Raw genomic sequence first — 19,563 nt, forward strand, 5'->3', positions numbered from 1 at the left:
TTACTCTTTGAACCTTTATAATTATCCATTCACTATCACCCCAATGACTGTCTTTTAACATCATATATTAGTTTTTCAGGTTTTTGATCTTTATCTGGAATCATACAGTATTTACTATCCTTGTGTGTATTTCATTTTATGTTATGTTTGTGAGATTGATCCATATTGCTACCATATTGCTATGCCATTGCTATTTGTTTATTCTCAGTACTATATAGTCCACTCTCTGTGAGTTTTGCATCTGAGGATTGAACCAACTTTGGATGAAAAAGATTCTCTCTCTCTCTCTCTCTCTCTCTCTCTCTCTCTCTCTCTCTCTCTCTCACACACACACACACACACACACACACACACACACACCAGAAAGGTCCAAAAAGCAAAAGTTGAATTTGCTTCATGCCAAGTGCTTCATTAAGTCCATGCAAATAAAGAGTTGCCTATATGAAAATATAAGTTAAATATACTATGCCATTTCATATAAGAGACTTGAGCTTCCTTGGATTTTGGAACCAATCCCCTGAAGATACCAAGGAATGATTGTAGAGTATTCCATTATGTGACTATATTATAATTTATCCATTCATGAGCAATTGAGCAATATTTCAGGTTTTATTAAAAGTGTGTTCTATGAACATTCTTGTAAATATCATTTTGAGAACTGTTGAGTTGCATGGTATCCATTTATTCAATATTGGTGGATATTTCCAAAGAATTTTTCAAAGAGGTTGTACCAACTTTTATTCTGACAAGAAATGAATGAAAGTTTCAGTGACCTGAAATAATATCACTTTTATTTCTTCGTTTCCAATTATTATGCATTTTTTTTCTTGTATTATTGAACTTGCTGGCACCTCTAAGAAATGTCAAGTAGCATTTTTATCATGAATAAGAGTTGAATTCTGTTCAGAGGTATTTCCTTCATCTGTTGAGATGATTATATGATTTTTCACCATGGTTTTATTTGTGTTAAGTCATATGGATTGATGTTCAAATATTTAGTCAACCTAGAATTACTGTATTGAAACTACTAGAAACTGATAAATCATCTATCTATTTATCTATTTATCTATCTACTTATTTATTTATTTATTTATTTTGGGGTGAGACAATCCTTGGTTGACCTCACAGATTGCAAGGACCTTGTCAGTTTACAATCCCTTATTTTTAAATTTTTTACGCCTACAGCACCTTGTCTTCCTACGTGGTCTCCCATCTAAGTACTAACCAGGCCTGACCCTGCTTAACTTCCAAGATCTGATGGGATTGGGCTTGTTTAGCGTAGCATGTCTGTAGACAAATTATTATTTTTTTATGTACATCCTCATTACATTTGTTAATATTTTAATAAGAGTTTTGTGTGTTTATTCATGAGAGAAATTTGTATCTAACTTTTCTTTCCTATAATGTCAAGTTTTGATATCAAAGTTTAGCTGGCCACATAAATAGTTGGGGGTTCTCTTTCTGTTTCAGAAGAGTATAAGTGATATTAAAGTTTTTCTTTAACTTTGGAAATGTTTACTGTTGACTAATTCGGCTAGGGGTTTTATTTGTGAAGAATTTTAAATAATTGTTTCAATTTCTTTGTTAGACAAGAAAATTCAGATTTATAATCTCTGTCAACTTTGGCAAATTGTGTTTATTAAGAACTTTTTACAGCTCAATTAAAGCTGTTAATTTTTTTGGCATAAATTTGATCATGAGATCTTCTTATTTAAAAAAATTTAGGATATGGTGATGCTATTTTCATTCCAGACATTGTCAATTTGTGTTCTCACCCTTTTTTTACTTGTGCTAGTTGGTTATCAATTTATTAATATTTTCAAAAAACTAGTCTTTGGCTTTGATTATCTCTATTGTGAATTTATTTTCCATCTGGAATTTCTGATTTTATATTATTTATTATTTTTCTTTATGTTTAATGTGTGCATATTTTTCTAGATTCTGTTTATATCTCCCTGTGGTAACTTCATTTGAGACTATATGTTTCCCTTTATTTAACTATATCCACAAGTTTTCATATGTCATGTGATACTTAATATTTATGTATTTTGAAATGTTTTCTAACCATCGATGTGATTTATTTTTAGACAAGCAGAAGTTTAAACATTTATTATTTAATTTCCAGCATTAATTTTTACTTTCTGTGATGGTAGAAATGTTCCATATCTGAGATAGTCAATATAGTAGTTTGGCTATTGAACACTTGATACATGGTTAGTGCAATTGAAGAACTGCATTTTTAATTTCATTTTAAAATTTATTTAATTAATTTAAATATAAATAGTCACATGTAGCCAGTGTCTTCTTTATTAGAAAGCATAGCTAGGGCTTCTAACAATTTAATTTCTACATTGACATACTGAGGAATATATTACTAGATGAAAAAGATAAAAATAATGAGAAGCTACTGGTGTTTTGAAATCTCTTGATCTGGAGTAGAATGCACAGTTATCCCTTGGAGCTCGGATAAGGAGATTTGGAGCTAGAATGGGAATTGGTTGATTCCTGGTTAGCTTTGACTGTTTTCCTGCTTATGGAGTTGATAAACTTGGGATCACTGATAATATAGTAAAATTATATCAGTTGTGTTACATAGCTACTTAGAAAGCTTAAGTGTGGGACTTAGAGAAGTAGAAGAATGCACAGAAAGTTTATATGGCCACAAAATGACCACTGAGAAATACTTTAAAATCTTCTCTCTCTTTATGTCTTTTCTTCTTAGCTTTTGAATTCAATATTTATCTTGTTTTGCTGTGCTGCAGGGTGGGAAATTTCTTTAGTAATTTCCTAGAGAAAATGGGAGAGTAAAAAAAACAAAAACTATCTGCTGTGGGAAGGACTGGCATCTAAGGAGGGTCGAGGGAGAATGAAAGGTTGAATTAAAAAAGTAACGGTTTTTACTTAGAAGCTATGACACCTGAAAAATTAAAATCCAATTAGAATTTAGTTATCTTATTGAGAAAACCATCATTATAGTTCTTATATCTGAAAATTATCATCATGCTTTTCCTTATTCTTTGTTAAGTATTTCAATGACTTGTCTCACAGCTCCTGTATTTTTGAATAAATTAATATATGTACCAATGTGGACCTTAGGTAGGTAAGCATATGTTATCTTTCATTGAATCAAAGGTTATTATCATTTTTTTAAGGGAAAACATGAAATTATCACCTGCTGGAAAAGAAACTATAGCAAATCCTGGGTTTCAGAGAATTAAATCAGATCTTCTGGTTATAAACAGACCCCCCCCCCAAAAAAAAAAAAATTCCTCAGGGGCTCTGTGAATGATACTTTCTAAAAATAAAACTTTCATCTTTTAGTAACACATTAAAATTATACTGTAGAGTTGGTAATGGTGCAGAGAAAAGAATGAAACCATTTTAAGAATACTTCAGGACTTGGGGACATTTCAAGATGAAAGTCCTTTAGTATATTGTTACATTGGTAGAATATCAACATTACAGTTTCTTTATGAAACATCACCATCAGAGAGATTAATTTTAGAAATATAACATCACAGAAATGTTTCCTTGATGTAGGCTATTTTGTTGAACTCCAAAAATGTGTCAAGAGTAACAAATCTGACATGTCCAGTCAAGGATCTGTTTTAAGCAGAAACCATGGCTTACAGGACACTGTTACATTTTAATTTTGTTTTTCAACCACAAAAAGGAGTCTTTGTTTTCAGTCAGGATGAACACCTGTGGAATCCTTAAACATTTACAGACATGTCTTTAAAAGCCCTATGGTACAGTTAAGATTTAATCTCTCAAAGTGTTATAAATAATGTAGACATAGCCTTAGGTGCCAGTCCTTCCCACGGCAGATAGAAAAACTTAACAGGAAGGACTTCTTTGCTGATTTCATATAATTCAAATATAACACTGCCAAGAAGGGCAGGGGGAAGCAGTGTAATCTGGAGGTATAGCCTTCTTTATGTTAGTAATAATGTGTGAAAGTGTAGAAATGGGAAATATCAGGTTTCTGGCAAAACTAAAATTATTCGGAAGAAATGCAGTTCAGATGATCATGCTTAAAACCTTGGATCTCATTCTGAAACTCTTATAATTGAAAAGAAGGTGACTATAAGAATGGTCAAGCAGTTCTGGGCCTACGTATTGACCTTTCCTATTCTTTTCATCTAATATAAAGATGTTTCTATCTTTATCCAAAGCCACTAAAACATCTCTGCTAGAATTGAATGTGAAAATTCAATCTAAGTTTCAAGTCAAGCATTTATGAAATATAAAGTAGGATGTGCAAAGCACTACATTGGCTACTGTAAAGAATAACAAGATGTTTAAGACGTGGCTCTAATTCTAATTATCATGATCTAGTGCAAAAAAAAAAAAAATAGTGAGAAAGCATTTGAGCAGTAACTAAGATTCAAGGCAGTATATTTGAATGGGAAAATTATTTTTGGTTGGATTGTTCTGGAAAATCTTGGTAGAAGAGAATGTGATATTTAATGAAGGCAAAGCTTGGCATAGGAGGATGTGATGAGAGAGAGAACTTCTAGAGAGGAATGTTGGTGTAGAGCTGGAGAAACAGAGATAGAAAGTAAACAGTTTTAGCTGGAGGAGTAGATTTATTAGAGGGCTAGAGAAATAATTTTGGAGATCCTTTTTTTTTTTCTTTTTTTCCTAGAACGTGGAGGGACTAGAATTTCAAAGCAGTGTTGTGCAGTAATTTGAAGGAAACAAGTCTTTGGAAAGATGACCTTTATGGATAGAAATCAGCATAATGCAGGTGTTCGATAAATACTTGTTGGTTGAATGAATTGGGAGACCGTCACTAGATATTTATTACTAGTCTTAGCATAAAGGTCCCATATAAGAACAAACAGATAAACAAAACCAAAAGTAGATACATTAGAAAAGAGTCTTCACTCCACTTAGAATAGAATTAAAGATGAGGTACTAAAACAAAATGTAATTGTTTTACTATAGCTACATATCAGGACAGGTACTAAACTAGTAATCAAATTCTCTTTCTGTGAGATGAAATAATTCTAAGTTTCTTTGCACTCCCTCTTTCTACCTAATGCCTCCCAAACTGTTGTTTATCACATAATTTTCTGAAAGACTTTATTCTTCCTCACTTCTTTATCTTTCTGGAGGACAGACATGTATGCCCCAGATCACCTTCTGAGAAAGCATCCCTTTACCCTTCTCAAGTAATATTAATTACCTCCTCTTCTATACAGAGTGTACACTAGTCTTATATGTTCCAAGTGCATTTCATTCCTTCACATGTTTATGTCCCATGCTTGGCTTTGTCCCTATCAATCTATATAACATAGTAGATTTGCTGAATATCTATTGAATTAAGTAAATCCTTTCCAGTATCATGGTGCCGACAGAAGAATGAAAACTTATTAAACAAGTTATCCCTAGAAAATTTTTAAAAATGATCAAGAGATTCCTGGCTCTCTGATGATGCTTTCTTAGTATCTGAAGGGAAGTAATGGGGAGGTGGCGATTCTAAGGTTTCCTTGTGAATTCTTGATTTAGCTTTTAATTTAACTAAGGTACTTTCATTTTAGATATCTGTATGCATACACATATAATACACATATCTATGTGAACACATATGATTTGTACATATATGTATATTATATGTGTATACATGTATATTATATGTAATCTTGATCTCTTTTTCTACACATGCTTGCACACATGCACACACCCATACTTTCTTAGTTAACAGGAATATCTGCAAAATGCCACACTTCTGCCAACATGGCTTTCCAAACAGATTCCACAGAAACAAATGACATAATCCAAACAAAATATTCTTCCTTAAAGCACACTCTTTACTTAGTTACTTGTTGAGTTATTTCTTTTGCTGGGAATTTCTCAATCTTAATAATTAGAAATGACCAATGAGTAGATAGCCTCATCGATAGTAGGAACAAATCATACAATAAAGACATAATTTTTAAAAAGATGTTTCAGAATATTCCTACTTAAAGTTAAGCTTTTCATATCTTTTGATATTTTTCTTTTTTTTACTTCATTTTGGATATCTACAGCTGAACTTCAGAGGGTTTGTGGGCCTCCTAAAATCTTATGCTACATTTGTGATATGCACATTTTTCTTGGGAAAGCTTCCTGCTTTTTCTGCGGAGGGATCGGATTTCTAAATTATCTACAAACCCAAAAGTATTCTATTCTGTACATTTTAACGTGTTAGACAATAGTATATATGTTCAATAATAATAGTAATTATGGTAAAAATTTACCATATATAATGCTTTCAAATTGGCTATGTCTTTTAACCTTCTTAACATCCAGGATTTAGGTTTTTTTAATCCACATTTTGCTGACGATCAAATCAAAATTCAGATATCAACCAACTTACATAAGCTAAGCGAGTTATTCCATGGTGGATAGTAGAATGTCTTCCATCTTCAAATCTGCAGCTCATTTCAGTAGACTTGTTCCTTGACCCATCAACCATATGCTCTTTAGGAATTTCTTTCCTTCCATCTGTTTTCCCCAATGTACAAGCACGATTAGTCCTCGAACAGCTTGTCCTTCTGCTCCCAGTCTCACTTCCCACCATGCTTTCGGGCCTTCTAAGCATGGAAGGTATTAGGACAGGGAAAACTGATTAAGAAGAATTAATACTTTGAGCTGGCCCTCAGGAAATCGGTATGGTCACATTTCACTACCTTGGGCAGAATGGTGATACAGGGGATTGGAAGCATAATTGTCGGAAAGGGTTTGTACTGGAAATTGGAGCCAGAGATATAAGAAAAGGAGTAAGCTTGAAATTAAGCAAGAAGGGGGAAAGGGAAGGGAGAGAGGCCAACTGGTATCAGGGATATTGGCTCAAGCAGAAATGACCCCATATGTCAGAACTAGAGGTACCAGACTTTTCCCAGTAGCTCTCAGTGACTCTGCTTCAGTTACTGACTCCAGTCTTAAATCATCTTCAGACAAGGAGAAATGCTTTCAAGGAAGCAGAGGCCTAAACCACTCATCTAAGCCAACTCACAGAGGGGAAATTTAAGGCATTGTAACTCATCAGTGCTGCCTTTATGCTGCATGAATTCTGAGTCAATTGAATCTTTATGAAATAAAACCGTCTTCATTATTTCCTCATTCAAACATGAAATCTTGTTTCAAAAGTAAGATCATGGATTTTTCTGCTTCCCTCTTTCTTCAAATGTAAGGGAAGCTTTTGCAATGTGACTTAAACCTGAGGAGGAGACAATGCTAGAATATGGTTCCTGAGGACCTCAGATGTATCTCACTTTTTCTTATCATTTAATTAAGAAATTAAGATCCAGAAATGTCACATCACCTAATGGGAGGTAGATGTTCTTGATTCCTTGGAGCTCCGACTTAGAACCACCCTTTTCTTACTATGAAATGTTCAGTACACATTTTTTCAATAATACTGCTAACTGGTTGACCAGAGAGGAATTTGATCACTGCTGCTTCCTATTGGTATTAAGTTTAACAAGTATTCTATTACTCCAATAATTTATTTCCATATGAATTCATGCCTCCATGGGACTTACTTATTTATATCAGTACACGAACTAAACTCATAGGTCAATGTTTATTTCTATTATGGACCATTTAACTCTCTGTCTTGTCACATTTGATTCAAGCCTGACATTGTGATTGGGCACATCCTAGGACACAAATAATTTTCAAAGTTGGTATATATTTCTCACCATGAAGGGAATAATATGCTTTGCAAATACAAGCTATTAATATCCAATAGGCCACCCATTGCACTACAGTATAGATCACCAGGATATTTCTACACTCACCACCTACCTAATTTCAAGATTCTAGGCAGTAGAGGTGAAAGCGTGGAGATAGGAAAGGGACTGGGTCAACGTGAAGCCCGAATTAAACTTTCAGCTCATAGAGGGCAGATTTCAAGAAAATCTTCAAAGCTAGTGAATTTTTCCCTTCATAAATCTGTATTTGAATCAATAAGAAAAATTCTTACTTATCTGCTGAAGTCCTGGAGCTCTGGCCCCGCATGGCTTTTGGTTGACCCAGACCTCACTTTCCATGGTATCTTTTCTAGAGGAGGAAAGAGCTAAGGTTTTGCAGTCCTCCTCTTTCCTTTGCCAACATATTCTATTTAGAGATTGCTCTTTTAGCCTTGATCCTGTAACTGTTATAGGTTCACTTTTCTGAACCATCATGGGAAAGGAAAAATTATTACAATTATTTTAACAGACATATGACATAATTTGTAAATCAAAGCCACTGAAATTTTGGGTTGAATTGTTACCAAACCCTAACCATAAGCTAGCTTGTCTTGATACATCTCTCACTGTTTTCTCTCGATAAAAAGTTCATGGACTTTTGCTTTTATGATAGGTGGTTAGAGTATTGCTCATATATTATAATTATTATTTTTGACAGAATACACACTGGTGTTTTAAGGCCAAATTAGTCGTGGGCAAGACAGAATTTCCCATTAAGAGCAAAGCTGGCGAAATAGTAAAGAATGAGTGGTTCTTCTGTTTAGAGATCCTTGAGGGACACAAGTATATAAGAGGAAGGACTTTAAGTGATGCTACCTGGATGGGTATATCATCTCAAACACTACTAGGTGAACAACCTTAGACAATTTTCTTAACCTCTTTAAGCCTCAGTTTCCCAACCTGTAAAAAGGTTTATTACTAGTAATATCCCTTTACATGTTGTTCAGAGGATTAAATGTGATAATGCATATGAAAGACCTAGCATAACACTTGGATATTAGTAATAAATGAAAACCATTCTTCTTATTTCAACATTTTTTTCTGTCCCATCTCAATTTCTGTCTGAGTATAATCATGCTTGCTTTAGCAGTGTAAAAATAATTATTTTCATTCATATAAACAGCTTACCATTTATGCCTAATGATATGTAGCACAATAGCTGTTATACATATCATTAAATATGTATCTGATTAACTTTGTTGTAATTTTAATTGCAACACAAAATTCCTCTTGTGCATATTCAGTCATCAAAGACTTTTGCTCATGAAACATGGTTGATTGCTTTTAACCCAAAAGAATTACAGGGAATGTTGATCACACAGTATAAATCATAGACCTGAGAGCAGCAGAGCACAAAGGGAAAAACACAAGGTTGGGGGTCATGTAGATCAATGACTAAAAACTTTAGCTCCACCACTATAATTTACTCAACCTTCTTCTGAAAATTTTTTCCGAAATACGACTAGTTATACATACCATGTAGGACTTCGTGAGGAATAGAAGTGCTCATATATACGATGATCGACAATGATCTTAGAACACAACAGACAGTCAATTACATTAGTTGTTACTATTTTTATAATTTTGAACTTTAACTTGGAAGGGACTTCCAGAAGTCCATTTTATTAGCCACCTCTGCTTTTCAAGTACAGTATTATCATGTTCTCTCCTGTCATTTTCTACAAATGCAGAATGAGACACCAACATGATTTGCACAAGGTCATGGAGGTTGTAGGCGAAGGAGAGAAGCTGAGCCAGCAGCAGGTGGCCTGCCTTTTCCTTTACTTCCTTCTTTCACTCAGCCCATGCCCACTGCTGGCAAAACAACCCAAAGCATACATTCTTCTGGGGTTGAGTCAGTGGTATCCTGTGCCTTCCCAAATAGAGGAAGCACATTTGAGTTCAAAGGAAATGCAACTGCCAAGTAGGAAAAGAAATCAAAGGACAGAGGATAGTTGGCCTGTTCTGTGTTGTAAATGTGGCAAAAAGCCACATTAAAAATTGTTCTGTAGACCAAAGAAACTTGAAAAAATAATATCTATAAGTACCTGGTTCACACTACTCCTCCAGAAAGGAAACTGGGGCTACCTTCTGCTAATCAGAACCTATCTTCATGGGGGCAGAGCCCCAAGTTTACTAGGAAACTTGGCCCTTCCTTTGGTTACCATCCCCAATACTTTCTTTTTTAGCCCTCCTTCACTTGACCATTACTCAGGGTATGAATAGATTGAGTAATCTGAGCTATCTGAGACGATGGCTGCACATATCACTGTGAAATAGCTGCTCATTAGAGGACCCCATCTGTTGTGTGCAGTCCTTTCTCGGAAGGTCTAGTGCTAGTGCACAAGCCCTGATTCAGAGCTCCGTGGGGGATGGATAGACATGTCAGACTTGACTGGACCTTTCCTGTCTATTTTCATCTTATGCTGGTCCTGGGGATGGTTTATGATGATTGTTTGAATCTTGGCATAGTACTTCACTGTAGAAATAAGTTATTTTACTTCTCATATGTTCCCATAAAGGGTCATTGCCAGGATCAAATAAGAGAATGGATGAACAACTAGACATATATTAAGTATGAAGAAAATGATAGTTTCCCTTTATTTCCTGCAAAATAAAATGTAAATCTGGGGGAAAGCTGTAATAGATAGAAATATTTCTGGTTGTTAAAGAAAAAAAACCTGGAAGGGTTAAAGGGAGAAAAAGTTACATATTCACCATCATATTGAATATATAATCATAATTTAAAACATGAAAAAAATAAAATTAATAGAAATTAAAAGCAAAATTTAATCCTTATAAGGAAATAGTGTCTTTAGTGATTTATATGTTTTATATATATAACTCATTTTAATATTAACTGAAATTACCTTTCATACATAAGAAAAATTAGAAATTTGACATGGCTCTTTGATAATTAATTCAGAATATTAAAGCCATTCGATCATAAATATTTTCCTGGTTATGGTAAAATCTGATTATGATTTTTCTGGTATGAGCTTGTGGTTTTGAAGATTAAGGACATTGTTGCTAGAGGAGTTGTTTTTTGTCAGCTCGGGTAATTTTTTTAGGTTCTTAGGAAAGGACCTGGTAAAAGTCGATTCCATGACTAAAACTGAGGATTCCGTGACATCCACTGACTAAAAAAAATCAAAATGGATTTATAATAACTAAGCACATTGTCTCTCAATGTGCTTCTTCGCATCAATTGTAGAAATAGGGTAGCAAAAACAGAGTAGTAGGGAAGCAATTAACTTCTTTTTCTGTATTAAGGTCTCAAAAAAGTGAAAGATGGGATTTTATTTAGGTTCTACAAGCTGGAAGTTCTTAAATGTCTTTTTCCTAAAAGCCATATAATTTATAGCATTAAGAATTCAATATAATATATGCATATAGTGTATTTCTATCAATATGCCCAATTATTACATCACTGATACCACAAATAATGTGAGAGAGGAGTACTGTGGAAATGTTGCAGGCAGGATTACTTGTTTGTGAGACTTGATTACCCTAGGTCTGTCTGGCGCATAAACTACATGGGGCTATTCCTGGAATGTGACGTTCATTTGTGCTCCTATGAGGGCTGGACAAATGCAAGTGAGAATAAAATACAGTTGTCTAGATGATTGAAGTGAGGAATTTGAACATGGATGGCAAAAAGTTCTGTCTACTTTGATAGCTACTGAAGAAGATGAGAATGGTCAGAGTGCCAGTAGAAAATTGATGAATTATATAACAGTAACTAATTTTCATTTTCTGGGTAACGAGAAATATGAGAAAATCACCAAGAGGTCCTTAAAATTGCTGTCATTGCTATGAGGAGAGTTGAGCTATTAGTATTGAGGGTCCTGCAAAAATAAAAAAAAAAAAGGTAATATTGATGGTGATGATAATGGAGATAATAATGGCATATATTTTTCCCCCCAGGAACTGCAGGGTTTGTTTTGTTTTGTTTTGTTTTGTTTTCATGTTTGAAAAGTATGATTGTTGCATAACCACTCAGGAGCAATTGTTACCATATTACTTTTGTTCCTTTGAATTAAATTAAAACTTTCACAAGTTTCTTCCCTTTCTCTGTAACCCAGATTTCAGGAAGTCTAGAATCATGCTCTTGTCTCATTTATTCTCATTTTATGGATATGAAGACAGTTTTGGAAAAGTTAAGTAACTTGCCAAAGGCTGACTTCTGATCAGTATAATAAACTGTGTGATAGGAGTAACTACTGAGTTGTTAGCAAAAATACCCACATCAGAGCAGGTTTATAGAAATACCAACAGGATAGTTAGTCAGCTTTTCTTTCCCCAGATCATTATTCACTTTAAAAAGAAATATATGTTCCAGCTCCCTTTTTTCATGTTTCTTAAGGCTGAAGCAAGAAATCTTGATACTTTAAACAGGCACTTGTGCTATCCTTCTGTATATCCTGAACTTGTGTTAAGGATACAGCTGTGAACAAGGTAGACCTGGACCTTGTACTCACAAATGCAGCTGGGAAAAGATAAACTCACAAATCAGCAGTTAATATATTGAAGACTAATTCTTAAAAGGCAGAATTTCTGCTATAGGAACTTATAGCAAATCAGCTAATTTACACTTACTTTATCTTATATAAGATTATCCTTGAAATAACTATATAAATTTGGAGTCATAGACACCCTTTATGAGAGGTTTAAGAGATACAGAAACTCTGTCTTGTCTAGGGAAAAACGTTTCTATTGCTTAACAAGTTATTACATAATTAGCGGCTTAAACCTTCACATATTTATTATCCTACAGTTTAAGTGGTCAGAAGTCCAAAATGAGTTTTAGATTTCTAAATTCTTAGGTTTCAGCAGAGCTTCATTCCTTCAGAATGTTCTAGGGGAAATTTTATTTCTTGTCTCTTCCAGAGTCTAGAGGCTTCCCACAATTGTTGGCTTGTGGACACATCATTTTGACCTCTGCTAGTCACATCTGCTTGTCACATCTCTTTCTTTGCCCCTAAGTCTTTTGCCTTCTTCTTTCACTTATAAAAAATTATAAAAAGCAAATCTGGATAATCCAGGATACTCATTCTATCTCAAGATCCTTAACTTAATCAGTTTTGTAAAGCATCTTTTTGACATGTCAGGTAAACTACCTACTCATAGGCTCTGATTAGGACAGGAACATCTTTAAGAGAGTATGCTGTGTGGCCTAACATATAACATTAGAGTGAAAATTATAAATATTTGAATTTAATAATTCAGTTTTTAACCATTTGAAATATTTTAGTTTGAGCTGTGAGGAAATTCTCTCAAACTCATTACTGTCAGGTTTGCATCTTGGCTTTTTTATAGTCTAAGTGCGAAACAAATTATGATTGGATCTTTAACAGTTAGGCATTGATTTTTGTTCTACCAAATGACCTTAAGTCCAAGTGTTTGCCTTTCGAATACCTCCAAAGAACAGTTTAAACTAATTGTAAATCAGAAACACTTTCTTGAATAAAGCAAATCAAAAATAGTTTATTTAACCAGTAACTGGATGCTATTTGCCAAAAGAATGAATACAAAATTGAGTATCTACTGTATTTCTGGTCCACACTAGTTATAAGAATAGGTAAAGGAGTATATATTCCAAAGTTATTGGCTAAAAAAATAAAGCAAATTAAATCTTACATGAGTTTTTCAAATTTAAAGCTGATATAAGAGGTGGATATTAGATTTTATGATGTACATTATATTGTATATACCTGTATTTGTCAGAGTTATCCAGAGAAACTGAGTCAATAGGATATAGAAGTTGAAACATCTGCATATAACTTTTGACTCCTCCAAAATTTATCTATTAATACCCTACTGTTGACTGGAAGACTTATCAATAAGATAGTGGTTAACACATATTTCATATGCTATATATTATATACTATATTCCTATAATAAAGTAAGCTAAAGAAAAGAATGTCATTAAGAAAATCATAAGAAAGAGAAAATACACTTACAGTACCATATGTATTTAATGAAAAAAATCTTCATATAAGTGGACCCATGCAATTCAAACCCGTGTCGTTCAAGGGTCAACTATATACGTTATATACTATATTATACACACATACATACATACATTGACAGAGTCAGAGGCAGAGAGAGAGAGAGAGAGAAGGAGGGAGGAAGGGAGGGAAGGAGAATCATTTTAAGTAATGGGCTCATGATGCACTTATGCAGTTGTAGGGGCTGTCATGTCTGAGATTCACAGTGTAGGCCAGCAGGCTAGAAATACAGGCAGGATTTGTATGTTGTAATCTTGAGGAGGAATTCTCTTCTCTGGGAAACCTCAGAATTTGCTTTTAAGGCCTTCACGTGAGGCCCACCCACATTATGGTGTTCAGTCTGCTTAGAGTCAACAGAATGCAAATGTTAATTACATCCAGAAATACCTTCACTGCAACATCTAGAGTAGTGTTTGATCAAACAACTAGACACCATAGAGCCTAACCAAACTGACTCATAAAATTAATCATAACAATGTCCAGGACCAAGTAAATACTCTTGTTCCTTTAAGTATTGAAAGGGTTTTTGTTTGTTTGTTTGTTTGCTTTAACATAACAGTATTGAAAATTATTAATAGTTCCAAGTACTGAAACTTATATTAAAACATAGTGTCATTTAATAGAATAAAAGAACTCAAAGTCTTCAAGAATTGAAAATTGGGAAAATATTGAGATTTTGGTATTTATTATTGTACATGATTTCTTAGTAATGGTTACTCCCATAACTACTTTATTGCACAGACATCAATTTATGTAGAAAGATGCAGACATAAATCTCTATGTTGATTAATTATTTTCAAAGCCTGAAACCACCTTGAATTAATCAACCAGGTTCCTTTAGAATATGATGTGCAACATTAATTTTAGTATATTATGACAAATATGGAGAAACCAGCTGATTTGCAAATGGACTAACATATTGATAAATAGAATGTCCAAATGTAGAAAAAAAATGTTCATTTAGAACAATTTACAGATATTGATGTTAATAAAAAAATAGTTTTGTCATATTAAATGTAACAACAAAAATGTAAAAGTCTTAAAATAATGAAATGAAACAATTTAATAACAAGATTTTTATTTAAATTTTTTTGAATATTTTAGCTAAAAAAATAAAGGTTTTTAGAAAGCATCATAATTATTTTAAAGATATCAAGTAATGCTTATCTGTTCAGGTACTATCTGCTGCCATCTTGCAGAGACACCAGTCCAGAGTCAGAATTTCTATATATAATCCTTGTCAAATATATGTACTTATGCCATGGAAGAGAATATTGGTGAAGAAAAAACATTTGTTTTCAAGGTAACTGAGGCTGAATTTGGTTTCTGATTTTCGCGATTATTTTAAAGAATTGGTTCACATTATTGTGGACATCTAAAATCTGTAGGGTGGTCGAGCAGGCTAGAAACCCAGGAAACCTTTGCAGTTTGATTCCAAAGGCAGCTAGCATAATTCCTTCTTGTCTGGGTTAGGGATTGTCTTTGTTCTATTAAAACCTTCAACCAATTGGATGAGGCCAATTATAGTAGAGCAGATTTTCCTTCATATTTTGGAGGGCAATCTGCTCTATTCAAAGTCAATTGATTTAGATGGTAATCTCATAAACATTTACGTTCATATCTGGGGACGTCTCTTACTCTGCCATGTTTCTGACGTCACTTCTAGAAATATTTGGAATGATGTTTGACCAAATTTTTGGGAACCATAGCCTAGCCAAATTGACACATAAAATTAAACATCATAGATTTTAAACTGATTTAAACTGTGAGTGGGAGTAATTTGTGCAATGGTAATAAAAGCAAGAAGTGAAGAGACTAGGGAATCAATATGAAGTTTTTCTGGATTTGATATGTATATTTTATTTCTCAAGAGCTTTTAGGTGCAAATAAAATCCTAATATTAACTATAACAAGAAGGGCCATATAAAAGAAAATGATGGTGGAGCAGCAAGAGAAGTGTAAGTGTCAGCTCAGAAGAAGACAAATGAGAATTCTTTTTTGTTGGTGAAGCAGTTACTATTTGTTTCCTTTCTAATGGGTGCTCTCTGCCACTCCTCTGCACCATTAAAGGCTGCTGCTAAATAGCATACAGAGCTTAGCTCCTGACTTCTCTGGCACCTAAATGGTTTTCCTGAAAGCACAGGGGTTGGTTCAATAAAAGAGATTGCCAGCATTATGCAGAGACAGTGCTGAACTCACCATCTATAACACCAGTCTTAGTCTAGTCAGATTTGTTGCTAATCCTTCCTTACTCCCCACTTTGCCTTTCAAATTGGCTGCAGTGAGAGATAGAGATGTATGTATTTTTCTATTATGACTAGTAATTAAACGCTATAACATAAACTAACGTAACATTAAAGCATACCAGTTCTAGTCAGATAAGACAATAGTTATTACTCATATACCTTTCCTCTTTCATGACGTTCGACATTTTATCCCTAGTCAGTCAGAGAGGTGTATATTTGAGTGATTCCAGGCTTTTATGCATTCTAGTCAGTTGCACTAGATCATTACTAGGGTGTCTTTCTATTACTGCTACAAGACTCTATGGAGCGCTTCCACCTCTTTCCCCACCATACTCCTCACCTCCTGACAATTCCTAGTCCCCACAACCCAGCCAGACTAAAGCAGATATAGAAAGCTTTATAGGTTATCCCTATTTACCTTCCAAAATTCAAGGGATGGTTCCATAGACAGATATCAAGCCACAAAGCTATCAATTTATATCCTAAACATCTTGGGAAACGAACATGGAATCAGATGTCATATGAAAAGCAATGGCATTGAAGACCTTTGTAAGCTTTTTGTCCTCATCTGAAAAGATGATTTAGTTAGATTTGAGCAAAAGGGTGGATTACATATGTTTTAGAGTAATTCGTAATTTTTAATACTTTCTCACAGGGACCTATGCATTCTAATAGTGATAAACACAAAAAGGGATAACATAATAGGTATACATCCTATGCTATACAAAATTAATTAACCAATTATAGTTCTCAATAAAAAGTAGTAATTTTAACTAATGGGTTTTTTCTTGATTAATATGGCAAAGTGGTCTCGTTTAATGTATTTACATTTATTCTTTTGTTTCCTAGGTCGATTCTGTTTTTAACCTCCTTTTCATCTTGCCAAATTTTATTAATGAGTATATTTAAATACTCAAAACATTAGGTTATGAAAAATATTAACATACACATCAGGTAGTCACAATTATCTAACCATAGCTTAGCTCTCTTCCCACCGGTCTGTAATAAACTGGCCATTAACTCATGATTATTTTTTTATTAAAGTGAGCATGAAATTTTATTCCTAAAAGACATTTTATGTTGCTAAAACGTTTTCATTAACAAATTATTTGTATGTGTGCATATTAATGTTGCTGATTTTGAGGCAGCTATCACGGATCGAATCCCCTGGGAAGCAGATTCTAAAAGACCAGCATGCAGAAGTTCATTAGGGAGGGCCCATGAAATGGAGACCTGTGGCAGCAAGGAGGAAGAAGGATTGGTATAGTGAGAGCTGCAGTGGAGATTCTGAAGCTGTGATGGCTCTTCAGAGTTGTCCTCAATGGGAGCCAAGAGACTGAGCCTTCTTTATACTCTCACTTGGACAAGTTACCAGATGATGACTGACCCTATGAAGAGTGCATGACTTGGGCAAGACAGTTTTCTCTAGGCAAGGACAATTTGTAAAGAGGGCTAATATCTGAGGGATATCAATCAGCAATAGATAATTAAGGCTAGTCTTTGTTCATAAAATAAGGTATTAAAGGAGAAACTATAAATAAGGTCTTAATTTATTTTTGTCTATACTTCTTATTATGCAAATATAATTTTGTCAAAATATTAGCACCTTCCCCAATGCTTCTCCGAAGGTAGCTAGTTATTTCTTCTTTCTTTCATTTTTTTGGGGGGTATTGTCTTTAGATAATGGGGAGCTCATTTAAACAGCCTATAAATCTAAATCCAAATTATTTAAACAAGTCAAAAAAATAAAGAAAAAGGGATGTATATGTAATCTCTAGATAATCCTCATATAAGCTTTACCCAATTTTATATACACTTCTCTTCTGGATTTTACATGCATTTCTCTTCCAGTTAATCAAAAAAAAAAATGCTAAAAAACTGAGTTCATATGAAAATTGTGTGATATGCTTCCATAAGGTTTATGTTTTAAGCGATTATATTTTAATATCTCTAAGTAATATAAATTAAAAATGTGATTTGGCACAATATAATAGCATATTAAGGCTAGTAAGAAATTTTTTAATGACAGAAAATTTGTTTAGTAAGTAAAATATAAACTGAAAAATTTTACATCAGTTCAGGAAATAACTGGGTTAAGTTTAAATTTAACTGCATGTAACAATTATGTTTTCTTAGCTCATAACCTCAGTTGGTCCCTGTGGCTACATTTCATGATTGCCCATCACGACAGTGCTCACCTCCAGGGAGGAGGGAAAGTCACATGATTGTCAGGGGCATGCTGAGAACCTTCAGGGCTGTGGGCAGAGTCCTAATTTTTACCTCTGTTGGTAGGTAGGTGGCTGTTATTTATACAGCTATTTGTTAAACTCTATATACATGTTTGTGATATGTAGATTACAAAGTCTACAGACATGACTAGTGCTTACCATATCTGATTCTCCTCCCCTTTTGAGTGGGTGGGAAGACCTCTGGGACCACTTAGTACTAGACAAGACAGTGTGACTATTTCTGACCAGGGAGCTATGAGCAGATCAAGGTCCTTAAGAATAGGTACAAATTCACCATCTCTCATATCCTCTGCTGAGTGACCTTGGAATCTACGTGTCGAGATAGTAGAATCTCAAAATCAAATTAGCCTAGTTCCCTAAATCACTGGAAGGGAGCTGTCCTAGTGAGCCACTGGTCACGTAGTAAACTGTGCATAGACAGGAAATAACCTGTATGTATTAAGCCACTGAGATTTCAGTGTTTTCTGGTTACCAAACAGTAGAATTATTTTGTCTAATGAAAGGAGTATGTATATGCATGTTTCATTTGACGTGTGCTTGTGTGTGTATGTGCATATAAAGTGTTTCGAAACTGAATTAATGGGAAGTAGAAAAGGAGAGAAAAAAATGTAGACAGTTAATTAAATTTCCCGATGTCCGATTGTCCCAGCATACTTTTCTGTGTCACATAGGTTATGCGTGCCAACCCATGCGTCAGCTGTGCTTAGTCTAATAGTGATTGGCTGGTAAATGGTAGAGAGATCACATGATTAAATAGTGACCACTAATTAATATAATTTCCTTAGAGAATGAATAATAAGAGCAATCACATTTTTATATAAGAAGTCAACATTTCTATCATTTACTATTACTGTAGCTATGAGCACGCAATTTGTTCAATGTCTAAAGTGGAAATGTCAGCAGCTCATGTCTCTTCCATTTTTAAGATCTGCAGTTTTTTGATACTGGCCAGTTTACTAACCTAATTAAATGAGATTAACATCATTACTATTTTTAAAGAAATTTAGTATGTTAGATATTGCTTCACTTTGTGCATTGTACAATTCATATAGATTACAATGCTAATATTCTCCCTTGTATTGTCCAGTACCCAACATGCACAACCATATATATGCATTAGGCCTCTAAATACCTCACCTTATTCCTGCGTGTGTATCTCTTGCCTCAATCTAAGTCACGATATTGAACTCCATTCTACATTATTCTGTTAGGCTTTCTACAACAGTTCTTTCCCTGATAGTGTATATACCACAAAATTGAGCACTTAATATTATAAAGTATCAGTATAATATGTTCAAGTTTCAGATTCTACAGT

General features: G+C 34.0%; 1 pseudogene; it reads right to left on the minus strand.

The window, feature by feature from the left end:
• Positions 1-1,176: 1,176 nt before the first annotated feature.
• LOC118614685 lies at positions 1,177-1,295 on the minus strand (annotated as a pseudogene).
• Between the last annotated feature and the right edge of the window lie 18,268 nt (positions 1,296-19,563).

This window comes from Rousettus aegyptiacus, unplaced genomic scaffold (genome assembly GCF_014176215.1).
Source record: "Rousettus aegyptiacus isolate mRouAeg1 unplaced genomic scaffold, mRouAeg1.p scaffold_m13_p_2, whole genome shotgun sequence".
Taxonomy (NCBI): Eukaryota; Metazoa; Chordata; class Mammalia; order Chiroptera; family Pteropodidae; genus Rousettus; species Rousettus aegyptiacus.